We start from the raw sequence: 13,981 nt of genomic DNA, 5'->3' as shown, positions 1-13,981 counted from the left end.
CTGGCAATATATGAAAACTTGAATGCATATAATAAATAATTATCATGTCTAGCTAGACAATACTGAAGGTTATATGAAAATCCTTGAAGCAATCAAGGTGTCTGAAACATATGAAAGTTTGGAAGAAACTTTTTCAATAAAGCTTCAAGAATCCTTATATGGATTAAAATAATCAAGGAAGAAATGGTACAAAAAAATGACCCTAATTGTCCTTGCATTTTTATGAAAAGGTCAGGATCTGAATTTGTTATAATAGTTGTGAATGTTGATGACTTGAACATTATTAGTACTCTAAGAGCTTTCAAATGTTGTTTAGTGTTTGAGAAGGGAATCTAAAATGAAAAGATCTTGGAAAGACAAAATTTTGTCTTGACCTACAGATTGAGAAATTTGACAAATGAAATATTTTGTCCATCAATCAACATACATAAAAAAGTTTTGATGCGATTTTATATGGATAAATCACACTCATTGAGTACTCCAATGATTATGATATCGCTTGATATAAATAAAGATTCATTTTGATCTCAAGAGAATGATAAGAAGTTCTTGGTGATGAAACTCCATATATCAGTCAATTGGAGGCACTAATGAACCTTTGTCATGACCCAGACCGTCGTGATTGACACCCACACTAACCCTCCGGTGGGAGAACCACTACTACAACCCAAACCAAGCAACTAAACCGAAATACTAACGCATTTAAGTTACAGAAGCAAGTTAAATAGCTAAAACTGAAGTTCCCATAAACTTCCAAAAGATCTAACAACTAAAGAATGCGGAAAATACACCTAGACCATGAAAGTCAATGTACAATAACATTTAAAGTTCAACAAGTCTAAACAAGAAGGGATACAATCCCAAACTAATGAACTAATAACAAACTAGGAAGTCTAAGTCCAAAAGATGGACATAGACAGAATGGAGAACTCATGGTAGCCTGGAAGAACTAGCTCACCCTTGAATTCAAACGACGATCACTGATCTTCTAAGCGAGGTCTGTCAATAACCGCTTGAAGATTCCCTGTACTTAACAAAGAAAGAGCAAGTGCAGTATCAATACACAACCACAGTGTACTGGTAGGATCACGCGGCTATCCCACTAAGTGCAACATACATAAGTCAATACAACAATATAATCACATACATATATCGAACATATACAATATTATCAATAATTACGAACAAAGTATAATTCACATTTCTCAAGATACACAATTTATGTCAACTCATTGGTCCTCTCATAGAACCCAAACCCAAACAGTTAGCATACCGGAACGTGGTACTCGATCCAATGATTATGCCGAAACGTGGAAACCAATCCCATAATTATGCCGAAACGTGGCAACCGATCCAAGTTAGTGTGTCGGAACGCAACACCCAATCCATTCAACAAGCCACAATCACAATCACAAGTACATTCTCGTAATCATACAATCAAGTCATGATTCAATGACATTCATCAATCATATATCCTCATTTACAACAAGTGTGATCAATAATGCAACATCCACATACATACATGTATCATAATGAAGCAAGACAACATACATCACACAATCATAGAATCACAACCATCACCTACCTCAAAACAAGCTTGAAGCCCTAAGAAACTTGATCCTTCATTTTCGGATTCGTTCCGCTTGTTCTTGATCTACAAACAATCAATATAATACGGGAATCAATAAACAATCACCAATTACCCGGATTATTAACAATTCTAACAACCCTAGATCATACCCATGATCCCAAGTATCCCAATTAGGGCTTTTTCCATCATAGTTTCTAGATCAAAACCCTTTCCCATCGATAATTACCCATTAGACTACATTCTATGGATCGAAAAATGGATTTGGGGAGTTAAAATCTTACCTTTAGCCTCAAGAATAGTGGAAAACTGTTAAGAACAGTCGTGGGTTCATTTATTAACCAGCAAATTCAAAAATTGCAGAATAAAACGTTTTTGGGGTTTATTTACGACTTTAAGTCGCGTCTGGCCCGCCACAACGGTCATCACCCCGCTACAACAACCTCGCACTGGCCACCAAAATCACTGCCAAAGCGGCTTGCACGAAACATTGAGCTATTTTAATAATTCCAATATCCCCATTTCACAACACACCTTCAACCAACGACGCTCAGAAACTACCCGTTCACGCTAAGATCAATTTCGGGAGTTCTACTCACCCGAATTCAATTCCGTAAAGTCGTACGGTTTCCTTAACGACTTATCTATCTACTCATGTAATCAAATTCATAATTAGATCACCCAATTGCTACTAGAATTCCCTAGACCTCACAGACTCTGATTTTGTCCAAATCTGGACTAGGTTGGGAAATCCTAAGTTACTACGAAAAAGTTTTCCGACCCAAGATTTTTCCCCATTGGCTTTTCTATAACGACATAACTCGGTCGTTACAATAGATACCAATTTACCCATCACTCGTCCCCAAGTGAAAAACTTAGGAAAATAGGCTATAAAAGGAATGAAGTACTCCTTAATCGACGAACAATTGGGAATACTTGTCTCGCATGTCCCTCTCGATTTCCCAAGTAGCTTCCTCAACTTGACGATGGTTCTTTTGAACTTTCACGGACTTAATCTCCCTGGTCCTCAGCTTACGCACATGACGATCAAGAATCGCAATCGGTTCCTCCTCATATTGGAGGTCTTTGTCTAACACAATTAAGTCCCACTTTATGATATAATCCCCATCACCATGATATATCTTTAACATGGACACATGGAATATCGGATGAACTCTCGATAAATTAAGAGGTAAAGCCAATATATACGCCACTGGCCCTACACAGTCAAGAACCTCAAAGGGACCAATGTATCGCATACTTGGCTTACCTTTCTTGCCAAATCTCATCACCCTTTTCATGGGTGATACCTTAAGAAGAACATTCTCACCGGTTTGAAACGCCATGTCTCTTACCTTATGATCTGCATACTTCTTCTGTCTATTCTGGGATGCTAGAAGCTTAGTTTGAATACTCCTCACCTTATCTTCAGCATCCTACACTAAATCGACCCCCAAATGTTTCACATCTCCAGTCTCGAACCATCCTATGGGTGATCTACATTCCCTCCCATAAAGTGCCTCAAATGGTGCCATATCAATGCTGGAGTGATAACTATTATTATAGGAGAACTCACACAAGGGTATGAATTTATCCCAATGCCTTCCAAAATCAATCACACATGCCCTCAACATGTCTTCTAACACTTGAATAGTCCTCTCCGATTGCTCGTTCGTCTGTGGATGGAAGGTTATACTAAAAGTGAGTTGTGTGCCTAATGCATTATGTAACTTCCTCTAAAACTTAAATGTGAATTGGGTACCACGATCTGAGATGATAGGGAGGGGCACCCCATGCAACCTCACTATCTCTTTCACATACACCTTAGCCAATTCTTCAGTATTATAATCTATTCTTATCGAAATAAAATGAGCTGACTTAGTCAATCTATCAACCACTACCCAAATAGAATCAAACTTCCCCAATGTCCTAGGAAGACCAACCACTTCCATTCCGAAATTGGCATTATTTGAAGTAAACCTGCAGACCTTTGATATTCATACTTCACTTGTTGGCAATTTTGACACTTAGCCACAAACTCTGCTATATCTTTCTTCATCCCCGGCCATCAATAAATTCGCTTCAAATCTCGGTACATCTTGGTCACACCCGGATAAATGGAATATCGTGAACCATGAGATTACGTCAACAATTTCTGAATCAAGTCATCAACTCGAGGAACACAAATCCTTCCTTTAAAACTGAGCACACCTTCCGCATCAAGAGTGGTCTCTTGTGCCTTACCAATCGCTGTCTTTTTCTTAAGTTCATTCAAATTTTCATCCTCAAATTATTTGGCCTTGATCTCTTCAATGAATGTGGCCCTCACTTCAATGCTAGCTAACACCCCACCTTTTTCTGAGATCCCTAACTGTATGAACTTAGACTTCAAGGTCTAAATTTCCTTAGCCAAGGATCGCTTGGGTACACTCAAGCAAGCTAAACTACTCATACTCACCATTTTCTGACTCAAAGCGTCTGCCACCACATTAGTCTTACCCAAATGGTATTGACTGGTCACATCATAATCCTTGAGTAACTCCATCCACCTTCGCTGTCTCAAATTCAGATCCTTTTGAGTGAACACATACTGCAAACTACGCTATAACATTCTTCACACTTAACACCATAAAGATAACGCCGCCAGATCTTAAGAGCGAACACTATCGTTGCCAACTCTAAATCATGTGTTGGATAATTCCTCTCATGCACCTTCAATTGACGCGAGTCATACGCTATAACATTCTTATCCTGCATCAACACAACACCCAAACCAGAATGTGAAGCATCACAATAAACAACAAAATCTTTACCTTCCACCGGTAATGCTAGGATATACGAGTTGGTCAAGAGAGTCTTGACCTTTTGGAAGCTCTCCTCACATTTTTCAGTCTATTCAAATGGTAACTCCTTTTTGGTCAATTTATCAAGTGAGTGGCAATAGAAACAAAGTTCTTCACAAATCGACGATAATAGCTAGTGAGCCCCACAAAACTCCTAACTTCCGTCCCAGTTCTCGGCCAAACCCAATTCTTAACCGCCTCAATCTTTTGGGGATCTACCATTACCCCTTCTTTTGAAACTACATGTCCCAAAAATGCAACAGAAGTCAACCAAAATTCACACTTGGAGAATTTAGCATACAACCTTTGTTTCCCAAGAACGCCCAGAACAATACGAAGATGGTCGGCATGTTCTTCCTCTCTTTTTGAATAGACCAAAATGTCATCAATTAATACTATACCAAACGAATCAAGAAATGACTTAAACACACCATTCATCAAACTCATGAAAGTTGCAGGCGCATTAGTCAAACCAAAAGACATAACTAGGAACTCATAGTGCCCATAACGGGTTCTAAACCTCATCTTGGGCACATCCTCAGGCCTAATTTTTAATTGATTATAACCAGACCTTAGATCAATTTTAGAGAAAACTGATGCGCCTTGCAATTGGTCAAAAGGATCATCTATTCAAGGCAAAAGGTACTTGTTCCGAATAGTGACCCTATTCAATTGCCGATAATCTATACACATTCTCATACTACAATCCTTTTTCTTAAGAAACAAAACTGGAGCACCCCATGGGGAAGCACTAGGATGAATAAATCCCTTATCAAAAAGTTCTTGGATTTGAGCCTTAAGCTCTCTTAATTTTGCCGGAGCCATGCTATAGGGAGGGATATAAATAGGACGAGTACCAGGTTCTAAATTAATGCAGAAATCTATATCTCTATCCGGAGGCATACCAGACAAATCATTAGGAAACACTTCTCTAAATTTTGACACCACATGAATAGACTCAATGGATGAAGTCTCAACCTCAACATCCCTAATATGAGCCAAATAGGCCAAACAACCCTGCCCTACCAATTTTCTAGCCCGAATTGAGGATATGATCTTAGCTTGCTTAGGGTTGTACACCCCTTCCCACCCTAATTTTCCCCTTCTCGAAATTTCTAGAGTTACAGACTTAGTATTACAATTAAACACAACATAATAGGGGGACAACCAAGTCATGCCTAAGATTATATCAAAATTAGTCATATCCAAAATCACCAAATCTGAAAACCCATAAATAAAATAGGACAAGCACGATAGACATGGGTGACTATGACATACTCTCCAACTGGGGTAGAAACATGGATAGGGGTATCAAGTATATCACAAATCATAACAAATTCTGAGGTAAATCACACGGATACATATGAATAAGTAGAACCCGGATCAAATAACACATTAGCCATTTGGTCACAAACAAGAATAGTACCTGTGATCACTGTGTCAGACGCCTCTGCCTCATTCTTGCCCGGAAAGGCATAACACTAATCCCTATCATCTTGACGAGCTACTTCCCTGCATTACCATTTCCTCTACCTCCACAACCTCACTGATTACCTCATCTCCCACCTTATGGACTCCTTCGACCATAATTACCATTTCCCCCGGGTACCACTGCTCTAATCTGCTGCTGCGCGAAATCCAACACACGTGGGTGAGGACAATTTCTCCTTATATGCCCAGGCTCTCCACAGTTGAAACATGTACGATCAAAAGATGGTATGTTGCCCGTTTAAGGTGCGACTCCCTGGCTATCTTGAATCAAATTATGAGGTGGAGTTCCCGAGTAATTACATGTATAGGCGGACATAGTGGACTGAATTGGCTTGGCTGCAAGTGTTGGTCTTCGGACCCCCTAGAGTAAGAACTTTGAAAGTTACCCGAGTTCTTGGCCCTTTTAGCCAATGCCTTAGCCTGACCGTCTCGCCTCACCCCCTCCATTTTCTTCACAAAGTCTGTTACCTCATTAAAGCTCCTCCCTGCAGAGGTCATATGAACAGATAATACCTGCAACTCAGAATTTAGTCCCCTAATTAATAAACGGTTCCTCTCCTCCTCAGTAGTCACCAATTGAGTAGCATATCTAGACAAAACATGGAACTTGGCCTCATAAGTAGCCACATACATACCACATTGATCCAAAGCCATGAACTCATCATTCTTACGATCCCTCAAAGTCCTAGGTACATATTTCTCCAAAAACAAAGCATTAAATTGGGTCTAAGTAAGTGGAGGTAAAACTGAAGATCTGCATTCCATATAAGCTCTCCACCACTGCTTAGCCTCACCTTGCAGCTGAAAAGTCACGAACTCAACCCCATGCTGATAGACAATTCCCAACTTATGAAGCCTCTCATAGCAGTCTAAGATAAACTCATGAGCATCCTCACTCTCAAAACCAAGAAATACATTAGGCTTTAGCTTCAAAAACTTAGTCAACATCTCATGCTCATCACAGTCATAATAGAACCCAACAAAGGATGGAAGAAAGCATCATTACCTCCAGTCCCACCCACCTTGGGCGCAGTGATAGCAATTAGGGCTGGGCATTCGGTTATTCGATTTGGTTTCGGTTTTTTCAGTTTTTGGTTCTTGTACAACGTGTACCGAACACCGAACCAAATTATTTCAATTCGGTTCGGTTTTTTTATTTCGATTCAATTTATGTTATTTCGGTTTGGTTTTTGTTAGCTCGGTTTTTTTGTTATGGGCTTGCTTAGTGGGCTTTTAAAAATTTAAAATTATACAATTTTTTTGTTTGATTTTTCAGTTTAATGGGCTAAAAATAGTTACATTGCTATGCCATATCAACTGCAATATTCTCTAAAATGCCCTATAGCTGAAAGCTGAAACATATTATTACATATATATATGTACCACTATTGTTATAAACTAATGTTATAAGCTGAAACATCAAGAGCCCACCTCAAAGAAGTATACTTGTAACTGTAAATGCAAGATGTCCCTAAATTAATTGGACATTTATTTTAACTAACAACAAAAAACTCACCTCAAAAGTCAAAACTGCCATAAGCCATTAGGCATTAACTCCAGTACGCCACAAGTTTTTAATTAACAAAAGTGCATTGTACTAACAAGCAACAATTTAACAAGTGATAAAACTTCACCACACTTCACAAATACAATAATCAATTGATCATGCCATTACACCACAACATAATAATAATTTAACACTAATGCATCAATGTAGTTTCTTTCATGAGACCATTTTCAAGTTTCAAGTGCCAACAATAACAAACAACAATAATGAGCAACAAACAATGTAGCTTCTTGCCTTCTTCCATGAGATCACTTTCAAATGCCAACAATAACAAATAACAAAAAATGAGCAACAATGTAGTTTCTTGACTTTCTTCCATGAGACCACTTTCAAGTCTCAAGTGCCAACAAAAATACTAACAAAACTTAGTACTTTACGTCTTTCTTCATTGTCTTGACTCTAGGACCTTTTAAGATAAAATCAAATGTTAGAATACTACTTTTAAGATTAAAAAAATGATATGATTAAATAAATGACGTATTGAACTCACCACTATTAAATACTTGAGACTTGCAAGTCAATCATAGATCAACAATGGAAGAGCTTCTTCCACTATTTGCCATCTCTATAAATAAGAAAATCAAATATGTCATACAACACAATAAGTATTTTATTTTCCAAAAAAAAATAAAAAAATAAAAAATCTTACCAAGTTCAATTTTTTCAAGAAACTCCAAACTTTCTTCAACACAAATAGGCTTAGTTTCTTGTCTAAACCAATCTTGGACACAAATAAGACATTGCACACATTTGAGAGTCAATGAACTTCTAAAGGGATCAAGAATACGACCACCGGTAATAAATGCACATTCCGATGCCACACTCGACATAGGAATAGTCAATACATCTCGAGCCAACTGTGAAAGTACAGGAAATCTAGGAGAATTAACTTTCCACCAAATCAAAATTTCAAAATCCTCAGATTCAGGCTCTTGGTCTTCAAGAAGATATCTATCCAACTCAGATTTAACACCTAAACTTCCAGAATCTTCCTTTTGTTTCTTCATGTAAAACTTAGTTCTCAAAGAATTTGTTTTCACATTTTGAGAAAGACCACAAGTAGATGAATCAGATAAGTCAGATGAAGATGATTGATTTTTAGAACCTTTTGCATACTTACTTGCATAGATCGCAAATAATTTTTTCAAGTAAGCTTCTACTTCATTATTCACTATCTTTCCCTTTTCTTCCCCAAGTAATTCTTTAAGAGCAAAACTAACATACACAAATTTGTTGCGAGGATCCAAAACAGAAGCAATAAAAAACATTTTGTTCATCTTCTCAGGAGTACCCCAATATTTCTTGCAACTTTTCTTTCATCCCCGAACCCATTTTACTCAAATCAACTTCATCACTTGTTATACATACTTTCAAATATGCATCAAGCTCACATATATCCTCAAAATGAACATTACAAGTAATATACCGTGAACCTGAAACTTTCAATGTGAGCTCATAAAATTTTTCAAGAAACTTTGTGACATTCCTCACATTAGTCCAATCCTCATTTTGAATTGAACCTGCAATACTTCCATCTTCACAAACATCAGTAGCAAGAAAAGAATTAAAATTATCATCATAAAGATCAAACCTCTCAAAAGTTTTCTCAAACTTTTCTGCCGTGTCCAACATCAAATAGGTGGAATTCCACCTAGTAGGCACATCTAAAGACAACATTTTATCACTTTCTATCTTTTGCATTTCAACACATTTCAAGAAGTTTCTTGTCTTTGTAGAAGATGATCTAACATATTTCACCATTTGTTTCACCCGTTTAATAGAAGGACCAATTTCTTTCAAACAATCTTGCACAATTAAATGAATTATGTGAGCCATACATCTCACATGAAGATGCTTACCATCCATCATATTAGTTCCCCACAAATCTAATTTTTTGGACAACTCTAAAACCGCCACATCATTTGAAGAGGCATTATCAACCGTAACAATAAAGACATTGTCCAAATTCCAATCAAGTAAACAATTACTAATACACTCAGCCAAATGTTCACCTTTATGACTAGTGATAGAACAAAAATTCAATATGCTTTAATGAAGCACCCAGTCCCTATCAATAAAGTGAGCAGTCAAACACATATAATTGATTCTTTGCACCGAAGTCCATGTGTCTGTTGTGAAACAAATTCTTGGTTTTATTTCTCTAAAATAATTTTTCAAATCTATTCTCAATTCACCATAAATTTCATAAGAATCCCTTGTTATGGTTCTACGAGAAGGAATTCGAAACAAAGGGTGGACTTTACTCATAAACTTCTTTAAGCCTTCTTTTTCAACAAAACTAAAAGGTAGTTCATCCAAAATTATCATCTCAACTAAAGCTCTCCTAGCTACTGTTAGGGTTTTGCCATGATTTTCTTACCTTATTTGAAGTTTATTTTTTTCCTTAAAAAAAAGTCAAAGTATTACCATAAATGCATGAACTTTTTCTAAAAGGAAAATATAATTTTCTTCCATATTTGGTTTATTCTTTCCTTAGAGGAAAGTTTGGAGATCTATAAATTGAAGATCCATATTCTCATAGCACAACACAATAGTATCTACAATGTAGACATTTAGAGAGTTTTGTTTATGGGGAGATTTTCTCTCTACAGTTTTTATGTTTTTATTAGTTTTTAATTATGTGGGTCAATTGGTCCTATCATATAATAATATTATGTCTTTTAGTATAGTTTTATGTGTCGTCTAATTTATCAATCATATTATTTGTAATTGTAAGCTTCCGCATGACACCCTAATCACCCTTCATAACCCAACAACTACCTCTTGCTCAAATTTCCAAGTCTCTATCGAAGAACTGTTACTTTGAATATTTAACAATTTTTGAATACCAGGTGCAATAGGCGGGGGCTTATACACTTTACATCGGTTAGTCAAATGTTGTCTCAATCCACTTGTTCCATTTCTAGTTGTATTAGCAGCATAGTATTGTTTACAATGTAAACACTTTGCTTTAACTAATACACCATTTTCAAAAAAAAATTCAAAGTGTTGCCAAACAAGAGATCTAGGATCCATTTCTTTTCTTTTTTTTTGTTTCCTCTGTGCCAATTGACGCATCATTGCTATTAGTAGGTGTATTATTCGTAGAACCAGCCATACTTATTCGACTTTTGATCAGCCACACCCACATTTAATTGATTTTGTTCAGCCATCTATATAAAAAAATTTATTTCACAATGAATTCACACACTAACTAAGTAACTAGTAACAAAAGCAAAAATAAAAAAGAAAAATAAATGGAAAAGGAAATATTCATTTTGAAACTTTGTAACTTAAAACGAAAGAAGAAATATTGACAATACCTTATGGTGGTCACCGCCTCGCCGGTCACTGGTGGTCGCCGGCTACTGCGTGATGCTGGTCGGTGGTCGCTGCTGCGTGGTGCGTGCTGGTCGGCCGGTCGTTGGCTTGTTGCTAATTGCCGGTCGCCGAAAGACGTGGAAAGTACCGTGGAAAGTTGGACCATGGAATCAGAAGGTGCGGCTGCTATGCCTATTCCCAATTTCCTATTCTACTAACTACTAAGAAATTAGAAAAGTAAAAGGGTAAAGTTTGACCTAATTAATTTTTGCCTACTTATTATTTGATATTAACAAAATATTAATAATATTATAAATATAATATAATATATTTCGGTAAACTGAACTATCAAATAATACAAAATCAAATACTGAAAACCAAACCTAAATATCGAAAACTATGAAAATATGTACCGAATACCGAATTGAAAACTGAAATAATTTGGTTCGATTCGGTGTTTCGATTTCTCGGTGTTTATGCCCACCCCTATTAGCAATAGGAGGATTGGCGGGGGCTTGAATCGCTTGAACAGAAGGAAGCACTCCAGGACCAACCAACCCTTTCAAGAATGACATAATCTATTGAGCTAACACTGGGTCTATGGAAGGATCACCGGTAGTCTCACACTGCACCTCTTCCTCTTGTCCAACCTCCTCAACATTTTCAACCTCAATATCCTCTTTTATCTCTTCATGATGCACAAGATGGGCCTCATTTTGGGGAGTATTTCCGACTGGTACCCCATCTCTAGTAGGCGTCACTCTTCCTCGGCCTCTACCCCTGCCTCGACCGCGACCTCTAGCTGTAGATTCCTCAGCATGAGCATTGACGGGAGCTACGGCCTTGACGTCGTTGAACCTAGTATTAACCATCTGATGACAAAAGAGTGAAGAAGGTTAGATACCAATTTGAATCGTTAGATACCAATTGAAATAAAGTTATTACACGAAAGGAGACAAGAGACAATAGAGAGATTCCCTAAAGTCATATTGCCTTTAGAATAAAATTAAAGGCAGCCCCGTACCGTTCCGCAAGACTCTACTAGACTTGTTTTGGTATATCGAGATCAACGAAGGTAGGCTCTGATACCAACTTTGTCACGACCCAGATCGTCGCGATTGGCACCTACACTAACCCTCCGGTGGGAGAACCACTACTACAACCCAAACCAAACAACTAAACCGAAATACTAACACATTTAAGTTACAACAGCAAGTTAAAAGCTAAAACTGAAGTTCCAATAAACTTTCAAAAGATCTAACAACTAAAGAATGAGGAAAATACACCTAGAACCTGAAAGTCAATGTACCAAAACATCTAAAGTTCAACAAGTCTAAATAAGAATGGATACAATCCCAAACTAATGAACTAATAACTAACTAGGAAGTCTAAGTCCGAAATGTGGACATAGACAGAAAGGAGAACTCATGGCAGCTTGAAGAACTGGCTCACCCTTGAATTCAAACGACGATCACTGATCTTCTAAGCGAGGTCTGTCAATAGCCGCTTGAAGATTCCCTGTACTCAACAAAGAAAGAGTAAGTGCAATATCAGTACACAACCACATTGTACTGGTAGGATCACGCGGCTATCCCACTAAGTGCAACATACATAATTCAATACAATAATATAATCACATGCATATATCGAACATATACAATATTATCAATAATTACGAACAAGGTACAATTCACATTTCTCAAGATACACAATTTATGTCAACTCATTGGTTCTCTCATGGAACCCAAACCCAAACCTAAACAGTTAGCATATCGGAACGTGGTACCCGATCCAATGATTATGTCGGAACGTGACAACCGATCTCATAATTATGCCTAAACGTGGAAATCGGTCCAAGTTAGTGTGTTGGAATGCAACACCCGATCCATTCAACAAGCCACAATCACAATCACAAGTACATTCTCATAATCATACAATCAAGTCATGATTCAATGGCATTCATCAATCACACTACTAAAAAAACAGTGAATACTGACCTACAAATACCAACCTCCGGAGGTTGGTATTCCTTGAAATACCGACCTAAAACCGACATCCCAACTTAGGTCGGAAAAAACTTGGTCGCTATTCAATACAGACCTCTGGAGGTCGATATTTACTGACCTCTCGAGGTTAGTTTTTATTTTATGTCGAAAAATTCATATATTATTATTTTCGACTTCCTGAGGTCAGAATTGGAATACCGACATCCGGAGGTCGGTATTTTTATTTTTGTAATGTTGAAATTCTAACCTCCGGAGGTCGGTTTTTTTATTTCTGTATTTTTAAAATTCCGACCTCCGGAGGTTGGTATTTTTATTTTTGTATTTTTAAAATTCCAACCTCCGGAGGTCGGTAATTTTATTTTTGTAATGTTGAAATTCTGACCTCCGAAGGTTGGTATTTTTATTTTTGTAATGTTGATATTCTGACCTTCGGAGGTCGGTATTTTTATTTCTGTATTTGTAAAATTCCGGCCTCCGGAGGTCGGCATTTTTTATTTTTTTAATGTTGAAATTCCGACCTCCGGAGGTCGGTATTTTTATTTTTGTAATGTTGAAATTTCGACCTCCGGAGGTCGGTATTTTTATTTTTGTAATGTTGAAATTTCGACCTCCGGAGGTTGGTATTTTTATTTTTGTAATGTTGAAATTCCGACCTCCGGAGGTCGGTATTTTTATTTTTGTAATGTTGAAATTTCGACCTCTGGAGGTCGGTATTTTTATTTTTGTAATGTTGAAATTTCGACCTCTGGAGGTCGGTATTTTTATTTTTTTATTTTTGAAATTCTGACCTCCGGAGGTCGGTTTTCTGGTACAAAACAGGCATCAATTTGCTGCAATTTTTAGTTGCCCACCTACATATTTATACCAAAACAACCCAAAGCCAAATAAACTTCATCCAACCAAAACAACACAATATTTTCAACATATACATTAAACTATTTCAAAATAAACTTCATCCAACTTCAAAATAAACTAAAATACGATCAAATTAAACAATTCCAAAAATATAGAAGTCTAAAATGTCAAATAGATACAACTACTCCTAATCACTCTCACTCTCCTTGTCAGACGTACCATTCTCATCACCCTCACTTTCCTTATCAGACTTATCATTCTCATCACTACTAGCCGGACATGGAGGAAGAATATTTCCTGATTCAAAAAG

This window comes from Solanum verrucosum, unplaced genomic scaffold, assembly GCF_900185275.1.
Source record: "Solanum verrucosum unplaced genomic scaffold, falcon-dt-bn FXZP01000043.1, whole genome shotgun sequence".
Lineage (NCBI taxonomy): Eukaryota > Viridiplantae > Streptophyta > Magnoliopsida > Solanales > Solanaceae > Solanum > Solanum verrucosum.
This window is presented reverse-complemented; position numbering follows the sequence as displayed.